The sequence below is a fragment of the Pelophylax lessonae genome, assembly GCF_965119305.1.
Source record: "Pelophylax lessonae genome assembly, chromosome: 2".
In the NCBI taxonomy this organism is placed as follows: Eukaryota; Metazoa; Chordata; class Amphibia; order Anura; family Ranidae; genus Pelophylax; species Pelophylax lessonae.
Window position 1 is genome coordinate 482,222,245 of NC_138769.1, and position 12,301 is coordinate 482,234,545.

Sequence of the window (12,301 nt, forward strand, 5' to 3'; positions counted from 1 at the left end):
CCGGCAATGATGGAAAACAAATATATATGTGCACATAAAATAAATCTATAATTTTAACTATACAGAACTACAGAAATGTTTTAAAAAAGATTAATGTATTTCACCTGCATATCCACTATACAGCAAAAAATAGTTTGTACTACTGTAAACCATAAAAATGAAGTCTCACTGCATTTTTAAAGAATTATTTTCATATAATATTATAATAATAATGATAATAATAAAAAATCAAAAATAATAATGAAAATAATTCTTTAAAAATGCAGTGAGACTTCATTTTTATGGTTTACAGTAGTACAAACAATTTTTTGCTGTATATTTTCAGTGGATATGCAGGTGAAATACATTAATCTTTTTAAAAACATTTCTGTAGTTCTGTATAGTTAAAATTATAGATTTATTTTATGTGCAAGAATTCAGCTTCCCGCACTTACTTACCAGTTGCTGTAGAGAAGAGACACCTTTCACTCGGAAGACACTTCAGAGCACTTTCTAATAGAAGAGTGGGGGAGCTTAGGCGTGAGGAGGAATAAGTTCATCCTTTGCTGTGAATGCTGGGTGGCGTGCGTGTGATGTCACTGGTTGCTAGACGCCAGGCGGCCGGTGATCTAGCAACCAGTGATCTGGAAAACAAACAGGCAGCTGCTTCGGCGCAGACCGCTTCGGCGCAGACCGCTTCGGCGGTCCAGATTTAAGCACGTCTGGGTCCAGACGCGCCCCGGAGTCCGCCTATTGAGGACCCTGACCCTATAGGCTATCTAAAATCTTCTTCACACACCCATCAACCTGCTGACGAGATTGTGGTCAACCGGGTACACTGGCACACGTCCTCTGGGAGTGTCCCTCACTTACCAGCTTTTGGCATAAAGTGTTCAAGTGTATCTCCTTGTGTACGGGTATAGTAACTCCTCCTAAGAAGGAGCTAGCTATACTCAACCTGGGTATTGATAACTTTCGGTCTGAATATAGGCCTGTAATCACCCACATCTTACTCACCTCCAGATCACTCATTCTTCGCAAATGGAAGACCATTGATACCCCGAACCTGAGGTCAAACCAATTGTTAATGTTAATTATAAGATGGAGAAATCTCTAGCGTTCAACTCACTATCATACAATAAGTTCTGCCTCTCTTGGAGGCATTGGCCATACCTAGATTGATAGGTTTTTCTTCCTTGTCATATTCCTAGTGACAGGACTGCCATCCACGCTTGGGGTTGACCCTGCCTCCCCTTGCACATTATGTTCCCACTGGGGTGCCAGGGGGCAGGGTCCCCCCCCCCCCCCCAACAGCTGAGTCTCCTCGAGAATAGTCAGCCACTACTGTCAGTGTTACTACTTCTCTCTTACTATGACACTGTAAGAAAGTTGCAGCTGGCTTGTTACCATTTCCTTCATCTAATGTCATGTTGGATATTGTTATTGTTATTGTTGTTGTTGTTATTGTTGTGGTGGTGTTCATGTACTGCTGTACTAGGTACTTGACACTTCTTTCTTTTCCAAACGTTTATTGCTATTGTTTGTAATGCCTCCTATAACCCAATAAAAAACATTTTTTTTTAAAAAAAGACATCATAAAATCTTTCTGTTTTGATTTTAAGGCATCTTCCACAGGAATCAGAGCCATCGGTTTTCAGAAAAACTGTTCCATCTGGGATAGAGGTCTGCTTGCTAACAAAATGGCCCTTAAGGAGTGGTGACAACTAACCTCATTTGATCACTTTTACATCATTTACAGAGACCATAAGAACCTCCAATACTTACAATCTGCCCACCACCTAAACCACAGGTCCGTGTTCTTCTCATGGTTCAACTTCACAAAATGAACTCTGACCATGGGGGATGAACTGATAAGTGAGACAGCCTCTCTTCTTACACTGAAAGATGCCCACCCAGTCATTAAAATAGGACTTAATAAGTTATGGACATTAGGGAAGGTCCCTTATAGTATCCCCTGTCATTTTTCCACCCATCATGATAGGAACTTTAAGGATTTGATGGTACTAGCCATTGAGTTTATACCTAGGGGGACCCTCACCGATGGTGAGCATTTTTCTATACTTTGCTTTTTGGATATATAAGCTCAATACTCTCTCTCCCCATGGTCTTAATGAAGAGCTTGATACTCATGTTGTGGTGTAATAATGTGTAATATGATGTCCTGTGCCCCTATATAATCCTTTTTTTTTTCTTGTAGCAGTTTTATGTATATTTTGTTTTTGTGTATTTTCATGCTTTTTACCTCTTTTACCTTTTTTATTTATTTTTATTGTCAGCTATTCTGTGTTTTGGTATTATTTGGTTCTTCCTGTTTTTCATGTTATTAGTTCATTGGGAGGGGCCAGTATGGATGACAAGATGTGCCTCACCTTCTCCTCCCTTACCCTTCCCTATTTAAATTTCCTTCTTGATTTCACATGCAAGTTTTAGACCTGAAGAATGGGTTTGCCCCGAAACATGTAGTCCGTATTCATGGCGTTTATTCCTCCACAGTAGCTGGCCGCCCTCTGTTTTCAATTTGCATCTGCTTGCCAATACCTACTCGTTTGATGACGTCACTTCCAGGCGCCTCTTTGCGGGCAGAGACGGTCGTTTCTGTACACCCTGTGGCTGCCGCCTTCACTCCTTCTGGACGTGGCCAGTGTTTCCTCTCTGGCATGTGGGGCCACTTCCTTGGCGTTCCCCCCTCCTCCTATCGCAGAGCCCTTCCATCTGTGTCCACATGATCCTTCGCTCGGCTGAATGTTCACCATCACATCCCCGGTTGGGTACTTGGAGCTGTCACCATCTGCACTGGCTCCTTTCAAGACTTAAGACAAGGTACTGTCTTCATTCATATTTGTTACGAGACATGGGGGCCAGCATTCTGTATGTTTGGGATCATCCACTGTGAAGTTTTCTCTGTTAACTACTTACCCACTGGGCACTTAAACCCCCTTCCTAACTAGACCAATTTTCAGCTTTCAGTGCTCTCACATTTTGGATGACAATTACTCAGTCATGCAACACTGTACCCATATGGAATTTTCGCCCTTTTTTTCATACAAATAGAGCTTTCTTTTGGTGGTATTTAATCATAATTGGGGTTTTTATTTTTTGCACTATAAATGAAAAAAGAGAATTTTGTAAAAAATGCATTTTTCTTCATTTCGGTTTTAAAATTTAGCAAATGTAGTCATTTTTCTTCATAAATTTTGGCCAAAATTTATACTGCTACATATCTTTAGTAAAAATAACCCCAATAAGTATACATTTTTTGGTCTTTCTGAAGGTTATAGAGTTTACAAGCTATGGTGCCAATCATTGAAAATTGATCACACCTGATGTACTGATGGCCTATCTCATTTCTTGAGACCCTAACACTAAAGTACAAATACCCCCCAAATGAAACCTTTTTGGAAAGTAGACACTCCAAGGTATTTAATAAGAGGCATGGTGAGTTTTTTGAAGTTGTAATTTTTTTCCACAATTCTTTGCAAAATGAAGATTTTTTTTTTTACAAAATGGTCATATTACCAAGTTATTTCTCACACACTTTGCAACTACACCCCAAAATACATTCTGCTACTCCTCCTGAGTATGGCGAAACCACATGTGTGGGACTTTTCCACAGCCTGACCACATACAGAGACCCAACATCCAAGTAGCACCGTCAGGCGTTCTAGGAGCAAAAATTACACATATAATTTCCTGACAACCTATCACACTTTTGAAGGCCTTGGAGCACCAGGACAATGGAAACGCCCACAAAATGACCCCATTTTGGAAAGCAAACAGCCCAATACATAATCTAGGAGCCAAAATGCGTCTTTTGAACATGTCATTTTTTCCCACAAATTTTTGACAAATGTGGAAAGAAAATGAAAACACATTTTTTTTACACAAAGTTGTCCATTTAGAAGATATTTCTAACACATAGCATGTAGATAGCAAATATGACACCCCAAATACATTCTGCTACTCCTCCTGAGTATGGCAATACCACATGTGTGACACTTTTCCACAGCCTGACCACAAACAGAGACCCAACATGCAGGGAGCACCGTCATTTCCTGACTACCCATTACAATTTTGTGAGGCATTGTAGGGCACTGATAAGCACTGTAGTGGCAATGATGTGGCACATATGAGCACTGATTTGGCATGGATAAGCACTGATGTGGCACGTATGAGCACTGATGTGGCACGGATGTGGCACGGATGAGCATTGATGTGGCACGGATGAGCACTGACGTGGTATGGATGTGGCACGGATGAGCACTGACGTGGCATGGATGTGGCATGTATGAGCACTGACGTGGCATAGATGTGGCACAGATGAGAACTAATGTGGCTTGGATGAGCACTGACATGGCATGGATGTGGCACGGATGAGCATTGACAGGGCATGGATGTGGCATGAATGAGCACTGATGTGACATTGATGTGGCACGGATGAGCCCTGACGTGGCATGGATGTGGCACGAATGTGTACTGACGTGGCATGAATGTGGCATGGATTACCACTGACGTGGCATGGATTACCACTGACATGGCTTGGATGTGGCAGGGATGAGCACTGACGTGGCTTTGATGAGCACTTACGTGGCATGGATGAGCAATGTGGCATGGATGAGCACTGGCGTGGCATGTATGAGCACTGATGCTGCATGGATGAGCACTGAGTTGGCATGGGTGGGCACAGATGTGGCATGGATGAGGCATGGATGTGGCATGGATGAGGCACAGTTGAATTATGGAGGAGGCAGAGGAGGAGTGCAGCTGCTGTTTCTCTCCTCTCCTTGCACACTGTACCGATTGTTGTGTACAGTGTGCAAGGACAGGAGAGAAATTAACCAGTTTGTTGACAAGTCATTGGACGGAGCGATCACATGGTAAAGGGCCGCTTTCATTGGGGATAATGATGAGAGGACATCATTGTACACCCTCCCAGAATAAGCCGACCGCTCTGTAGCCATCATTCGGCTATGGCCCGGTCGGCAAGTGGTTAATAAACTTAAGACTTTGTTATTTCCTTACGTCAGTCAGTTTTTCTTACTTGGCTGGGAGTTGCACCTTTATCCCACTTTGTTGCTTATTTCCTTAATATACACTACCTTGCTGACCAAAATACAGGACTCGTCCGCATTATCGAGTAGGAGAAGGTGGGAAAGAGACTTAGGGGTCTTAGACGATGGGACCTGGGAGGCAGCGTTGCAATCCATGCCCTCTGTTTTGGTCTTGCCTTTGCATAGACTCTTTCAACTCTTTTTACTACATAGGGCATATTGGACTTCGTCGCAGCTCTTTCGCTTGGGGAGGAGGGACTTGCCCAAAATGTTGTAAACCTTACCTGTATGAGTGCAAAATTAAGCTACATTTGATGACGCTTTGTTAATGTGCGGGAGTCTGGAGATTGATTTCCTTCCGAAGTTGTTTTATATATTATTAGTTGGCTCGTCGGCCGTTGTTTTTGTGTTTATTATGCTGATACCAGCTTCTGGTGCCGAGAGGAATGATTACACTGGTCACTGATTCTGCTCTTCTTGTATCCTGGTATTCTATTACTTTTATTCTGTTTGGGAAATTTCCATATATTCATGTACACAATGTAATCCTATGGCTGATGTATACCCCTTACAGATTGTATGTGTTTTGTTCTCCTGTTTACTTTGACCTTCGGCCCAACAATTTATTCTGATTAAAAATTACAGGCTGCTGCTAGTCTGGATCAAGGTAGAAAAAGGAGACTGTGCTCAACTTAGGGCTCTTTCACACGGGCGGTCCGATCAGATCCGCCTGTCAGTTTTTTAGGCGGATCTGATCGGATCCTCCATGCAGCTCTATGGGGCAGCGGGTGTCAGCGGAGGTCACCTCCGCTGACACCCGCTGCCATCCGCATCCGATCCTGTGCTGAAATCTGGACGGATGGAAACCCTATTTTTCCATCCGTTCAGTAATCGGAGCAGAGCGGATCTGATGAGAGCGGACAAGCGGTCCGCTCTCCTCCGATCCCCCATAGAGGGCAGCGGGTGCTGAGACACCTCCCTCTCCGCGATCGATCCGCGATCCCCGCTGAGCAACACGGATCCGCCTGCGGAGGCGGACCGTGTGAAAGAAGCCTTAGGCCCCTTTCACACATTTGGACTGTTCATTTCATCAGTTCAGTCATGTTTTTTTGTCATCAGTTTTTTCAGTCAACATCAGTTTTTCATCTGTTTTTCATCCTTTATCGTCAGTTTTTCATCCGTTGTCATCTGTTTTTCATCCTTTATCGTCAGTTTTTCATCCGTTGTCATCCGTTTATCCGTTTTTCATCCTCTATCATCAGTTTTTCATCCGTTGTCATCTGATCCATTTTTTTTAACGGATGAAAAATAGGGCTTTCATCCGTTCGTTCAAAAAAAAAAACGGATGTTGACGGAAGCGGATGAAAATGGATGTAAATGAATGATCATCCATTTACATCCGTTTTTCCATAGGAATGCATTGATGTCTGTTTTTCATCCGTCAACAGATGGACGAAAAACAGATGAATGGTCCGTATGTGTGAAAGGGGCCACTGAGCAGGCGGATGACAGGTCCGTCTCCGCTTACTTTTCAGAGACAGACCTGTCAGAGCCCTGCTCTCCTGTATGGGAGATCGGATGAAAACGGACCGCCTGTCCGTTTTCATCCGATCCGATCCTCCAGACGGATGGAAAATAGGGTTTCCATCCATCCAGATTTCACAGACAGAATTGGATCAGATAGCAGCAGGTGTCAGCAGAAATATCACCACTGACATCTGCTGCCCCATAGGGGTGCATGGAGCATCTGATCAGGTCTGCCTGAAAAGCAGACAGACGGACCTGATCGGAAAGCCCGTGTGAAAGGGCCCTTACACTTAAATGTATGTGTATCTCTGGGACTAGCACTTTTATTTACAGATATCTTATGGGTACAGACACTGTGGCATATGTGTGTGTGCACTAGCCAGGGCATGATGCACAGTACAACATTCTCTCATCATGTTGCCCTGATCCCTTACAAACCTGTAAACCGTATTGCTGTACCTTGTTTGTGTAGAAGTAGCAATCAAAAATGTATGTAAGCTATTGATTAGACTTGAAGAGTAGGCTATAACAAATTCTGGAATCTACTTATACTACAGTATTTACTTTATTAAGAAATTATATTTAATCAAACACATTTATATTCCCCTCACAAATGTGCTGCTTTGCTCAATCTCACTACTGTTTTTGTGAAAAGGGGATACCTCAAAAGCACAAAATGTCATTTTTTAAATGATTTTTGAACTGTTATTAATACCCAATAACCTAGTTTCTTTTTCAAATCTTGAATGCTGAAATACTCGTTTTATTTTCCAGGGGTCACTAGAGACTTCACATTTTCTTACTGCCAAATTGTGCTGATTTGAACTCCTGCAAGAAGAATTCTATGTTATCTATTCTACTACAGGTGACTTAAAAAAAAAAAACATGAGTGGGAGTGGGGAAGAGAGAGGAGAATGCAAGAAGCATGGCAAAATGATAAATACTTTTATTGTGTGTATTGTGGCAAACCATTCCAAAATGTAATTTTATTTTTCTTTTGCATTGCCATGTGTTGTAGATAATGTGAACCCTGTTTTTCAGTTTTGTTTATCAGGATGAGGAAGGGGGGCTGATTAGTATTATTGTTTTATATTACTTACAATACTTTTATTTGTTGATATTATTATCATTATCTGTAACATATTCAAAGCATAATACTTAACCAAAACTATTAAGAAAGTTACTCATTCAGGAAAATTTGTTTTGCTTATACAGTGCCTTGCGAAAATATTCGGCCCCCTTTAACTTTGCGACCTTTTGCCACATTTCAGGCTTCAAACATAAAGATATAAAACTGTAATTTTTTGTGAAGAATCAACAACAAGTAGGGCACAATCATGAAGTGGAACGAAATTTATTGGATATTTCATACTTTGTTGACAAATAAAAAACTGAAAAATTGGGCGTGCAAAATTATTCAGCCCCTTTACTTTCAGTGCAGCAAACTCTCTCCAGAAGTTCAGTGAGGATCTCTGAATGATCCAATGTTGACCTAAATGACTAATGATGATAAATAGAATCCACCTGTGTGTAATCAAGTCTCCGTATAAATGCACCTGCACTGTGATAGTCTCAGAGGTCAGTTTAAAGCGCAGAGAGCATCATGAAGAACACGGAACACACCAGGCAGGTCCGAGATACTGTTGTGAAGAAGTTTAAAGCCGGATTTCGAAACATCCCAAGGAGCACTGTGCAAGCGATAATATTGAAATGGAAGGAGTTTCAGACCACTGCAAATCTACGAAGAACTGGCCGCCCCTCTAAACTTTCAGCTCATACAAAGAGAAGACTGATCAGAGATGCAGCCAAAAGGCCCATGATCACTCTTGATGAACTGCAGAGATCTACAGCTGAGGTGGGAGACTCTGTCCATAGGACAACAATCAGTCGTATACTGCACAAATCTGGCCTTTATGGAAGAGTGGCAAGAAGAAAGCCATTTCTTAAAGATATCCAAAAAAAAGTGTAGTTTAAAGTTTGCCACAAGCCACCTGGGAGACACACCAAACACGTGGAAGAAGGTGCTCTGGTCAGATGAAACCAAAATCGAACTTTTTGTCAACAATGCAAAACGTTATGTTTGGTGTAAAAGCAACACAGCTCATCACCCTGAACACACCATCCCCACTGTCAAACATGGTGGTGGCAGCATCATGGTTTGTGCCTGCTTTTCTGCAGCAGGGACTGGGAAGATGGTTAAAATTGATGGGAAGATAGATGGAGCCAAATACAGGACCATTCTGGAAGAAAACCTGATGGAGTCTGCAAAAGACCTGAGACTGGGACGGAGATTTGTCTTCCAACAAGACAATAATCCAAAACATAAAGCAAAATCTACAATGGAATGGTTCACAAATAAACATATCCAGGTGTTAGAATGGCCAAGTCAAAGTCCAGACCTGAATCCAATTGAGAATCTGTGGAAAGAACTGAAAACTGCTGTTCACAAACGCTCTCCATTCAATCTCACTGAGCTCGAGCTGTTTTGCAAGGAGGAATGGCAAAAATTTCAGTCTCTCGATGTGCAAAATTGATAGAGACATACCCCAAGTGACTTACAGCTGTAATCACAGCAAAAGGTGGCGCTACAAAGTATTAACTTAAGGGGGCTGAATAATTTTGTACGCCCAATTTTTCAGTTTTTTTATTTGTTAAAAAAGTTTGAAATATCCAATAAATTTCATTCCACTTCATGATTGTGTCCCACTTGTTGTTGATTCTTCAAAAAAAATTACAGTTTTATATCTTTATGTTTGAAGCCTGAAATGTGGCAAAAGGTCGCAAAGTTCAAGGGGGCCGAATACTTTCGCAAGGCACTGTATGCTTCTATCTTTTTTAAAATTGTCAGCATTGACACACTGAATTCTCATATTTCTTGTTTTTAGGAAAATGATCGCTTGCTGGAGCTTTATGGTCACGTGACCACATCAGAAAATTGTACAAAAAAAAAAAAAGATATATACATTGCATACCTCCTAACTTTCAAACCTGAGAATGAGGGACAGAGAGATAGTGACCTGCAGCAAGCCGTGGCAAAAAGTGTGTGTGGTCATACATTATAGTGGGAGGAGCTTATGGAAAGTGGTTAAACAAAAACCTGGACTTCCTTGTACCTATAAAACATGCTTTGATTGCTGGCCCACAAGGCAGGAAGAGAGGAAGGATCACTATGGTACATGGAAGGCAGAATGGATCAATAAGGTACATGGAAGGAAGGAAAGATCACTATGGCACATGGAAGGCAGGAAGGATCACTATGGCACATGGAAGGCAGGAAAGATCACTATGGCACATGGAAGGCAGGAAGGATCACTATGGTACATGGAAGGCAGGAAGCATTTACTTTGGCACATGGAAGGCAGGAAGGATCACTATGGAACATGGAAGGCAGAAAGGATCACTATGGCACATGAAAGGTAAGAAGGAATAATCACTATGGCACATGGAAGGCAGGAAGGATCACTATAGCACATGGAAGGCAAGAAGGATCAGTATGACACATGAAAGGCAGAAATGAAAGATCACTGTGGCACATGGAAGGCAATAAGGAAGGATAAATATGCCACATGGAAGGCAGTGAGAATCACTGTGGCACATTGAAGGCAGAAAGGAAGAATCACTGTGCCACATGGAAGGCAGGAAGGATAACTATGGCACATGGAAGACAGGAAGGAAGAATCACTATAGTACTTGGAAAGCAGGAAGGAAGGATCACTATAATACTTGGAAGCCTCCCTCTTCCTCTGTTCATACAGGATGTAATGCCAGCGGGCAGGTGAGTGGGCAGGGGAGGTGGTGGCACTGTGTTGGTTGAGCCCTGAGCGAGTCTCAGCCTCGCCGGCTGCAGTGCAGAGTGGCATGCACCTGACAGGGGAATTAGTGGAGTCAAGTGCCGCAACTTGTCCTGGCACTTGACTCCACTGCTGGTCTCCAGGAATTACTTGAAAGATCATGTATGTTACTATATATGCAGATCATTGCAGAGGCAACGTTTGAAAGCAGATTTATCATTTACCCTATCATTTGGCTTTAGATATAGTAGCAGCTCCAAACTGATTCATTTCAACTTGAAAAAAAATTTGGCTGAGAAACATGATTTTTTACAAGCTGTAAAAGACCTGAATTGACCTGGGGAATTAACACAACAGATCTAAAAACTATAAGATGGTTTATTCTTAAGAAATTAACCTAAAGCCCTCAACTTTGTACAAATTGGCCAGTAGTTAATAGTATAGTTTGTGAGCTTATTTTTTGAAGTGCCACAATGCATTGTCTCAAAATAAAAAAATTCAAAACATACTACACAAAAATAAAAATCGAAACCATAATCTCACATTCCCTGAGCCCACTTCCATCTTTGTATCCCCATTTATTCCTAAAATATTCCAGATATAGACTTCAGGTATGTGTTTGGTAGAAAATGACAAGCATCAGGACAGTACACAAGCACTTGAACAGGTAGATTTATTTTGCAGTAAAAATATAAATAAAGTGTATTTTCTGAGAGACAATAGCCACAAATAGTGTTCAGTGGCTGGACAGTATGTAAGCAGCTTGGTTAGGCTGAAATAAAGGGAGAGACAAGCCTGGTTTTAAATTTTAAATAGAATTTACAGTGTTTTATTTTAGAGACATTAGCCATAAATATTATACACTGGCAGTACAGTGCAACACCAGATGACAGCAGCCATCTGAGACTGTGAAAAGAAAAGCAATAATTTAACCACCATTTCTCCTATTTAATCTACAGTAGTGAACATTTCCTGGCCTAGGTTGTCCCAGGGTATTAGATTTCCAGGCACTAAGTTTTAACTTACGTTGTTTTTCATTTTTTTTATAATGTATACACATTGCCATGTTAGCGAAGCCTAAGAGCCGGTTCACACTGCCGCGACCACTAAAGTCGCCTCATAAGGGACGACTTTTAGCGCGACTTCAGCGCGACTTCGGCGCGACTTTGCGCGACTTCGGCGCAACTTCAGCGCGACTTGACGCGAGACGACTTTGTAGGACTTTGTATTTGGCCAATCAGAATATGATGTGTTGTGACCTTTTTTTTTTTTTTTTGCTGCCATTTATCGGGCATTTTTTGGGCGTCTTTGGAGGCAGGCATGTCTTTAGTGTCTGGGGGGTCTAAAAAGTGTACCTATAAAGTTTCATCTCTGTAGCATGTCCAGAACCAGAAAAAAAAGAGCATTTTTCTTATAATTTTTATGAGCACATGAATATGGCTTCTCTCCACCTGGGTGTTTTTTTTGCAGGCATTTATCGGGCATTTTTGGAGGCAGGCATTACTTTTTTTGGATTAGTGTCTGGGGGGGGGGGGGGTCTAAAAAGTGTACCTGTGAAATTTCAGGTCTGTAGCATGTCCAGAACCCCAAAAATATTTTTCTTATAATTATTAATACAGCCGGGTGGCGGCTTCTCTACGCCTTGCATTTTTTATTGCTGGCATTTATCGGGCATTTTTTTGGCGTCTCTGGAGGCAGGCATGACTTTTTTGGATTTAGTGTCTGGGTTGTCAAAAAAGTGTCCCTGTGAAGTTTCATCTCTATAGCATGTCCAGAACCAGAAAAAAAAGCATTTTTCTTATAATTATTAATACAGCAGTGTGGTTTCAGTGGGTTCAGTGTGGGTTCTGGACATGCTACAGAGCTGAAACTTCACAGGGACACTTTTTAGACCCCCCAGACACTAAATCCAAAAAAAGTCATGCCTGCCTCCTC